Below are 9,913 nucleotides of genomic sequence, written 5' to 3' on the forward strand. Positions count from 1 at the left end.
GCACAGATGTGGAAACAAAAATTCAATTTTTTAAATTTTGAATTAAAGTGAGAAATCAGGCTCAATGGAGATGCAAAACCATAGCAAAGATGTTGACTGTCTATGCAGATGTTGATGCGTTGATTAACTCGCAAAAACTAAGTTATCCTAAAAAAAATGTTATTTCCCCAAAAACTAGAAACTAGAAATATCGAAGTTGTTGTTTTTGTGATTTTTAATGTTTTTGTGCTTTTGAATTATTAAAAATGCAAGAAAATCTCAAGAAAAAGTGTCAAAAGACATTGAGGGTGGAGACACCAAAGTGTAGAACACCGACGTCGATTGCCAAAACCTGCAAACACCATGCGGGAAAATTTGAAATTTTAAAACGCAAACGCTGATTTACAACAAAAATGTCAATCCAACGAGGCAGAGACACCATTTTCCAAACTAAGACATTGAACCAAGACCCGCAAATGAAAACTTTACAAAAACTCATGGAAAAGATTAGTAAGAGGGATGTGAGTCCCACTGGGCATGCCAAAATGAACCAAGGGGAAAACAATGCAAGGGTGAGAAGGTTAGTTTAAATCCAAATAAAAATAAAAATTCAAAGAAAATACAAAAAAACCTTTTACCTTTGCTTTGAATGCCTCTTGTTGCTCTGATTGGACCTTGGATGAAGTTGAAGATGCGCCCCTCCTCAACCTGTTTGGATTGGTCCACAATGGATTTGTGGATTTCTGTCCACACACAACAATACTAAGATGGATTGATAAATGGGTAGATCACTAAGGATGGATGTATTTTATATAATGGTGATGCTTGAGGAGATGATTCTAAACTCAAAATAACAACATAGGATTTCATAATTGATGGATGATGAAATGAAGGGGATGAGACCCCAATTTATAGATTTGAGAAGGAAGAAATCAAGGGCCAAGATTGATTTGAAATAAAGGGTGAGGATTGAAGGAAAATTCTGAAAGGGATTGAGAGGACAAGGTGTGTGATGCAAGAGATTTTCCATAAAGGCATTTCTTGTCTCCACACACCTCAAGGTACATGGGGAAGAGATCACCAAGTACATTAGGAGAATAAAAAGGAATTTAAAATTCCTTGGGAGAGGACAAGAGAATTAAAAATTCTCAAATAATAGATTGCATGGGAGAAAGATGAGAGAAAAGGAATTCAAAATTCCTTGGGAATTGAGAGAGCATGGGGAAATGGAGAAATTTCAAATCTTGAAAATGACCAAAGTTGGTGTATTTAAGGTTTGGAAGGTGGGAGTAGACAAGCCATTAATGGCAAGTGGTTGACTTGCTCCTAATCATGGTGATTAGGATTGTGAAAATGATTAAGGATGGAGATTAGGTGGGATAATGGAGAATTAGGATGCAAGTGGACAAGTTAGGAGGATTTGACAAGAGGAGAGAGAATGAGTGGGGGAATTAAAAATTGGAGAATAATGATAATGAGGCTTCTAGAATAATTAATTAGCTTAAGTGAGGATTAGAAGAAGTGATTTGTAGGAATAATGGGACTTCTCAAAGAATTAATTAACTAAAGGGGACTTAGAAGAATTAATTATTTAGATGACTCTAGAAGAATGGAGAATAATTAATTTATTTGATAAACCAATTATTGGACTATAGTGACATGATTAATTTAGTTAAATTTAATTAACTTTGAGAAGATTATAAATAACATAGTTAAATAAATTAACTATGATGAAAGGATAATTTAATTAAATTAAAATATTTAATTTAATTAATTTTAGACGTCTACAATAAACACAAATTCCCTCAAAAACAAAGAATAGTTTTTAACACAAACTTAAAAAGATGAATCTATTTAATTGATTACATGTCTTTCTCAGATTTGACACACAAAATCTTATAAAAAATAAACAACAATCTAGAATATTTTCCTCCATATATTTATCTTGGAAAATTGAAACTCAAATTACCTTTAAGACTTCTAAATTAAGAATCCTAAAAATACCATCAATCATGCATTACACATTTGATGCATCACAAAACAATAAGGACCACAATTTAAATACAACCTTCTGCGGTAAAGTTAAAACTTATGAACACTATTTTTCTTGTAGTTTTCAAACAAAATGAAAATGGTTAGGAACATGAAGTTCTAAATCAAAATCATAAAAAAGTTGTCAATCATGAAGTATAATCCTATGGGAGTTTCTTGTATGCATGACCTTAGTTGTTCTTAATAGAAATGATAAGCAACAACAAAGTTAAGCTATCGTACTACTTAGGAAAAGTATGCATCTATGCTTTGAAACTTAAGAAGCAACATATGCTAGGAGGCAAATAGGTGCCAATCTAATAGGAGTTGACTAATAGAGCTTGTGACTTGGATACAACTTCCTAAGTTTTCTATCTACGTTGCTTGCAATTCTTCTATAGAAAAAGTAACTATGGTGGTCATGAAATAAAAGTTGTTTGAGTTGTTTCTTATTTTTAATCACTTTTCTTATGTCTGTAGTTTTCTTTGGAACAACCCTTGGAGTATGAAAAGTTGTTGCACATAGCTGCTTAAAAAGGAGGGATGAATTTCTTGACTCTTAGCATTCGACAATACACTAATATTATTTTTCCTTACTCTTGACTCTTGAGTTACATCAATTTTTGATAAATTTTGATTCTAAACTATGAATACAGAAGAGCTCTCACAATAATTTTAGGCCAACTCTTTCAAAGAGGGGTAGAATTTTTTGGATATTAGAGTCATTGGAATGTGTTGTTGTCATTGATGCTAACATATTCCTATGTTATTAAGAATTGGTTTGTTGCAGAGAGTTGAGTTGGGCTAGGTGATCTATTACAGATGTGTTGATGCAAATTAATGGGTTTTGAGATACTTATATCTAGTTGATTCAATACGAGTTTCAATGTTCCAAATGGTGATTTGGTCAAGTTATGTGATCTGGTGTGATGACTGGTTTTTCTGTTAGTTCTATATTACAGAGTTATGTTTTTTGGATTATATTGATCTGAAATTGATTCTTTATGTTGTGCAGATTTTGGAGAATGTTTGGGACATTCATGTGTGTCCTCAGTTTAGGTGGTTCATGATTTGGAACTTTACAAGTGTATCTTTCAATTTGTTGTTGGTGTTCTTGAGCTCTGATGATGAAATAATGATTATTCTTGTTATCCGTGTTGGCATTTAGCATAATTGATACAAATACAGGTGATGCAGTTGAAGTTGGATGACTACACCGATAAAGGATAGAAGTCTATTTGTGATGAAGAGATTGAGATTTCATAAATAGATGACATGATCAATTATTTTTGTTGTCATTGATGGCAACTGATTTTCTTGATGTTCCTGATGTTTTGTTTTGTCATCTTAATGATTTAGTTTACCGGAAGACAGGGTTTACCGACAGTGAACTAAAGTTTGTGAAATAGGACTTTAACCAGTAAAGCAGAGTTGTTTTGATTGGATCGGATGAACGACAATGATTGGTGATTTGCGGTTTGGATGGTGAACTTGTATCATGAAAAGGTGTATATGACTGGAACTAAAACTTGTGGAGATTACCAGAAGGAATGTTTCAAATTCTTGATGAAGTTTTGCTAAGGTTTTAGTAGGGTTTAAGGATCGGTGAAGAAATCATCAAACCGGTAACGATTTCTATTATGATGGTGATCGATGATGAGTCTACATGAAGTTGGTAACATGACACAACCCACGTGAAAGATTTAATTGTTGTTTTGGCACGATTCAAGGAAGGTTTTCTTGGGAATCAACAAAATGCTTAGTAGAGTGTTTTGAGGATACAGATCGGATTTTTCATGATGGGTTATGATCAACCAACGGTTGATATTGCATTGCAATTTTTTGTAATGATCTGTATAATGATCTATGATGATCTCTTATGATTTTAATTGTAAATTCATGATGTAATTAGGTTTTGTGGCCGACCTAGCTGAGATGGCTATGTAGGATGACACAGTTGATGTTTATTGTGTCGGTGGTCTTAGAGAATGTGTTAAGCCATTGAAGATAAGTGCGAGATCTGCCTAAGAGTTGCAGAGTGTTTTGTATAATTGGATCTGATCAAGCAAGCAAAGAAGTGGAAGTAAACAAATCATTCCTTCACTGTTGTTCCGTAACAGTTGCAGTAGGTTAAATCCCTTAACAGAGTAGTTCCCGACAGGCCTTAAACATTTAAGTCACCTAATAGGGTACCTCTCAAAAGAGTGTTAAATCCTCTCATGAGGTTGATCCTAACAGATCATCAAGCTCCTAACTAGGCTGCAAGGCAAATCCCCTAATTGATTGACTCTTAATAGGGTCTACTCTTAACCAGGCATATTGTAAGCTCCTAATAGGGCTAAGATCGTAACAAGGTGTACTTAGAAAGAGTAGAAATACTTGTGGGTACCAACTTTGACCGTGGTTTTTCCCTATTTGGGTTTCCACATCAAAAACTTATGGTGTTCATGTGTGGAATGTTTTTCAATGCGATGTTCTTGTTTATTTCATGCATTATTTCTGAGACACTAGTTATGATGTTTTATCAAAATTTTATTAGAGGTTACTGTCATGCCCAAACATTTTGGCAAAAAACACAACAACAAATTTTTTTTGAACACTTAATTACTTGTGACTTATGCTTAATTAGATGTGACAACTTAACAAGTTGTTCCAAATGAAATCTTAATTGATATTAAATTAGGATTCTAAGGTGAGCGAAGCATTAAAATTTAACTAGAAGTCTTAGGTTTCAACTGTAACTCCTATGCGATAGGATTATATTTTTACTTACGTATCAATTATGATACTCCTATCATCAAAGTAGAATAAATTAATTTTTATAAGGACAATATCCTTTTAGATATTAAATAAATTCACTCAAAAGTCCCTTCGATTTTAGTTACATTTTATAATACTTAAATTGCCCAAATTCTACTAAGTTGACATTAATACAACTTCTTGTATCAATAATTATTTATCAAATGTCAAGTTTCCCCAATCATTGATATTATAATTTCTTCATTTATATCTTAATTAATTCTTGAATCTATTAATTCAATATTAATACAATTTGAATGTATTAACATTAATTAGTTGAGCAAATAAAATTAATGTGTCATCATCATTATAATAATTAAATTATTTAATAAAAGGTTCCACTTGGGTTAAATAAGTTCGCAAGATTAAGTCCATTAACTTATTTTAGAAAAATATGATATTCCACTACAATGTTAGGATTCCCACAGATACTGAGAGGGGGGGGGGGTGAATTAGTATCTAATCAGTTAAAGGATTTTCTTGACTTAAAACATGTAAAGCATATTAATACTATATATCGACAAACAAGAAATAATGCAATAAACAGAGATAACAACAACCACATAAAAAACACACCAAAACACAGTAGTTTAACGAGGAAACCCAGTGTGGGAAAAACCTCGGTGGGATTTGTGACCCACAATATTCACTTACTGGCCAATAAGAGAATATTACTACTACAATAGGGGCCTGCACATGCAAGAAGGCCAAGTGCCTAGAGCTCACTGCTCAATTACAAAAATGGGAACTCTCACTGACTTACAAAATGGATTATATAAATCCAATGTCTTTTACTACTTCAAAATAGCATCTACTATGCCAGATCCAGTACTGGTTTATAGCTGTGCTTCATACATAAACCCTTAACCTATAATTCGCATAATAGGTCTGCCTTATTTTTTTCATTACATTCTATTTCTTCCTCTATAATGAGCTCTTATATATATGAGTCATTTTACAACTTGCCAAGTCGGCTTATAATGATTTTACAATAATTAACAAAATAATTTACAAACAAAATTCCTATCGGCCTCTGTGCCGGTATGCTTCCTTTCACTGCTGGTGGTCTGTGTGCCAGTGTAAAGTCTGATCTTGCTAGTGCTGGTGGATTGCCTTGCCGGTGTCATAGGATTGTAAGGTTGCTATCAATGACAAAACCTTCAATCACCTATAATGTCTCATAGGAGTGTGCATTTTCCAACAATCTCTCCCTTTGGCGTTAATGGCAACACTCATGAGAAAAATAAAAAAAACTATCATCCAAAAAGAATCTGCCGGTATTGTCTTTCCAAAAATGTGTACCAAAAGAATGTATACTCCCCCTGAGTTGATGAGTTATTTTACTGATTATTTTTATCATTCCACTACTCCCCCTTTGGCATCAATGACAAAGGTTGTCAAAGTGTTAATTGAGTGTGGTTTCTACCTTCATCCTTGTAACCGGTTGGTTACAATCTGAAAAAGATCTGCCAAAACCAAATTCAAGCTCTCAATGAACTTTTTTCTGTCTTTTATTGCGGCCTCTATCCTCTGAACTGTACCGGTGAGGTGTTGCATTTTCTCTACTGGTGTTTTCTGTCCTTGAATCAAGGCATAAGATATTTCTTTCCTTAAGGAGGCGAGATAGTCCAATTTTGGACTAAGTCTCCATTTAAGATCTTTAGCCTTTCCCTTTATTCTTTCTTTCTCTCTTTCCAACTTTAATAGTTCTTCCTCAAAACCTGTTATCTTCTGCTCAAAAACTGATAATGAATCAGATGAATTAATGAAATTGTCAGCTAGTTGATTTATTTCTTCCTATATCTTGCTAATTTTCTTGTCTATATCAACTGTCAAAAAGTTAGTTTTATAGGTATCCCTATACAAAGTTTTGAATTCCTTCAATGTGCTACATAGTTTTGGTAGAAGTGTGTCAAACTGCCTTGTACACTTCTTTATTTCTTCCTCAAAGAAATTTTGTTTTTCCTTCTCTAATCTCTCCTCGAATGCTTCCTCTTTTATTTGTTCAACTATCACAGTGTTTTCAATAATATACTTAGACAAAGTATCAAGTTGACTCAAAGAATCTTTATTATCTACATTACATTTTGGTGCTATCATTTTCAAAATTGGAATGGTGTCATCTATTGCCTTGTATGCTTGTGAGCTACAGTCAGTTATCTTCTTAATGGAATCCAGAAGAACTTCTATTACATTATTTGCTGAGCCAATAATCTGTATTCCGCCGGTGGGAGCAGTTTCCTTGCTTGTGATGACCTTTGGTAGGTCAGTTTGTGTTTCCATTTCCTTAAGCAAAGGTTTGGATTGCTCATCTGATGCCGGTGGCACTGTCTCTGTATGAACTTGTTGCTGTGATGGAGCCTTTTGCTCTGTGTGAGCCTATTGCTTAGTGTTGTCATCTGCCAATTTACCTTCTGTACCATCAGTTACCGGTTGCTCATTACCCATATCTGTCTTCTCAGTTGTATCCTTATCTACCACAATATTGACCTTTTGAGTATCAATGTCCACTGTGTATAATACCTCAGAGTTGGGTTTGGTGTCCTCTTGTGGTATATTCATATTCTCACTATCTGGTTGATTATCATTAGTCACTACCGGTGGAGTATTCAGAGGCGGTGGGGATAAGTTATGAGCTTCCAAAATATCCTTGAGGTTATGACCAATAACCCAATTGGTTCTATACATATGACCAGCGATTAGAAAAAGAACTACAATAGCCAAATGGTGGTGTGCAGTATCGGTCAGCCACAAACCCCCCGTTACTGGGTTGAGTCCTCCACGAAAAGTCAAACAATCTAAATATTCTGACCAATTCAGGGTGAAAAATGGGGTCAATCCCTTAGCAAAACTGGGATAAAGTTGAGCTAAAAGCTCATGATTTAAAATAAACTCATGAGGAAGTGGTATCTCTTTAGGGTCCACTCCAGCATCTAAGAGTTGATTAATAGGTAAAGAAACGTGTATTTGGTGTCCTTCCCAAGATAGAGAGCCAAGTCCTAGTAACCCTGCTAAATGGTGGTTCAACATGGATTCTACATCTTGGAACCAAGTCAATTTTGGAGCAGCTTTGTGATAATGGAACCAACCAGCAAAAAGCATTAATGCTATAAAGATCAATGCACCAATTGCGGTGCAGTAAAGTTGCAATTCACTAGTTATTCCGGATGCTCACCAAATCTGGAAGAACCCAGAGGTTATTTGTATTTCTCGAAAACCTCCACCCACATCTCCATTCAAAATTTCTTGGCCTACTATCGGCCAAACTACCTGAGCGCTGGGTTTAATGTGAGTAGGATCGCCTAGCCATGCTTCATAATTGGAGAAGCGAGTGCCGTGAAAGCACATCCCACTTAGCCAAATAAATATTATTGCTAATTGACCAAAATGAGCACTAAATACTTTGTGGGAGATCTCTTCCAAATTATTGGTATGGCTATCAAAATCGTGAGCATCAGCATGTAGGTTCCAGATCTAGGTGGTAGTGTTAGGTCCCTTGGCTAGTGTCTTTGAGAAATGACTAGGTTTAGCCCATTTTTCAAAAGAGGTTTTAACAGGATCCCTATCCACTATGATCTTTACTTCTGGTTCCGGTGAATGAATGGTCATTGAGTTCTCCTCTTTCCAGACGAGACATGAGAAAAAACCCGCCGAATAAAAAAAAAGATATATTCTCAACTCGTTCCTCTCTTTATTTCCCAGTTCAAAACTAGAGTGACTATGATAGGGAAGTCGATTTGAGATAGGTGTTCATATTTATTATGACATATCTGATAGGTGCTTAATGGACCGTTGCGAGATATAAAACGTCTTTCCTGTCGAGTGGTAAAAAAAGATATCAATATTAATACAATCATTATCTTCATATCCAGATTTATTTATCCATATCTCTGGACCCATATGTTACAGATCACTTTCATAATTCAAAAGAACTTTGAATTGATAAATTATTAATGAATATTTAATAAATTATATCTCTGGATGGGATTTGCCCATAGAGAAAAGATTTTTTTCATTAATGATCCATAGAAAGTATTCTTTGTTTTATTTTAAACTATCCTTATCCTTCTGATATACTTTGATGGCTTTAGGGTTTCTATATTCCTCCCATTTTTCCTTCTCTACAAGGAATATGTCCCATGCATTGGCAGTTTCCTCTACTAGCTCATTTACTCTACCAACCATAAGTGCTACATGTTGGTGTGCAGTCAAAAATATTGACCGGTTAGCCTCTGAGATCAGATCATCTATCTCTTTTGGTGAGTTGACAGGATAAACAACAAGTAGTTTTTCAATTTTCATTTTCTTATCAAGCTCTACAATAGCTTGTCTTCTAGCTTCAAGTCTTTTAAACAGTTCTACCAGTAATTCATCTACAACTTGCATTAGAAATTTCTTGTAAATATCCAAGTGTAGAATTACAATGTTTTCAACTTTCTCCTTGTCATCAACTGATAATGAATCATATAATTTGTTGATTTTTTTTAGCCATCCATCCTCTATTATTTCATCTAGTAGTTTGTCAATTGGAGCAATGTTTTGTTGAGTCTTCTTCTTGGGTGTTGATTTCTTCTTCTTTGAAGTTATCTTCTTAGCTGGGGGCCTTACTGCCTATTGTTTCTGTCTGGTTCTTCTAGGAGAAGGTGTAGATAATGGTGAAGGTTCTCTTTTCCTCACAACTCCTTTAAATGCAGCTAGCATGTCACTTTCCGAAGAAGTTGCTACTGGTGAAAGGTGAGTTTCTGGCTGTAGTGTTTCTAACTCTTCTTCAGTGATACCGATTTGTTTAAGTACATCTTCTTTGATAGCCTTTGCTTTCCTAGATCCTCTTCTTACTGTTGCTTCTACCTTCTTTACCCTTTTCTTTGATTGGATTTGACTTTCAATAGTTTCCGCACTGCCAAATACCTCTTCTTTAGGTTCCTTAGGTGCTTCCAGTAGGGCTTTTGCATATGTTTCAATTATGTGGTCATCAATTTCATAACCCATTTCAGTAACCCAAATGGTTCTTGGGACAACTGCCTCCATCCAAATCTCATCCTTCTTAATAACAAAGCATATTTCATCCTTATACTTATTTACAATTGCTTGGGAAAGTCTGACT

The 9,913-nt window shown here is 34.7% G+C and overlaps 1 pseudogene; it reads right to left on the minus strand.

The window, feature by feature from the left end:
* Window positions 1-8,418, minus strand: part of LOC131056691 (photosystem I P700 chlorophyll a apoprotein A1-like) — a 152,510-nt pseudogene extending 144,092 nt beyond the window's left edge.
* Between the last annotated feature and the right edge of the window lie 1,495 nt (window positions 8,419-9,913).

The sequence above is a fragment of the Cryptomeria japonica genome, chromosome 3, assembly GCF_030272615.1.
Source record: "Cryptomeria japonica chromosome 3, Sugi_1.0, whole genome shotgun sequence".
In the NCBI taxonomy this organism is placed as follows: Eukaryota; Viridiplantae; Streptophyta; class Pinopsida; order Cupressales; family Cupressaceae; genus Cryptomeria; species Cryptomeria japonica.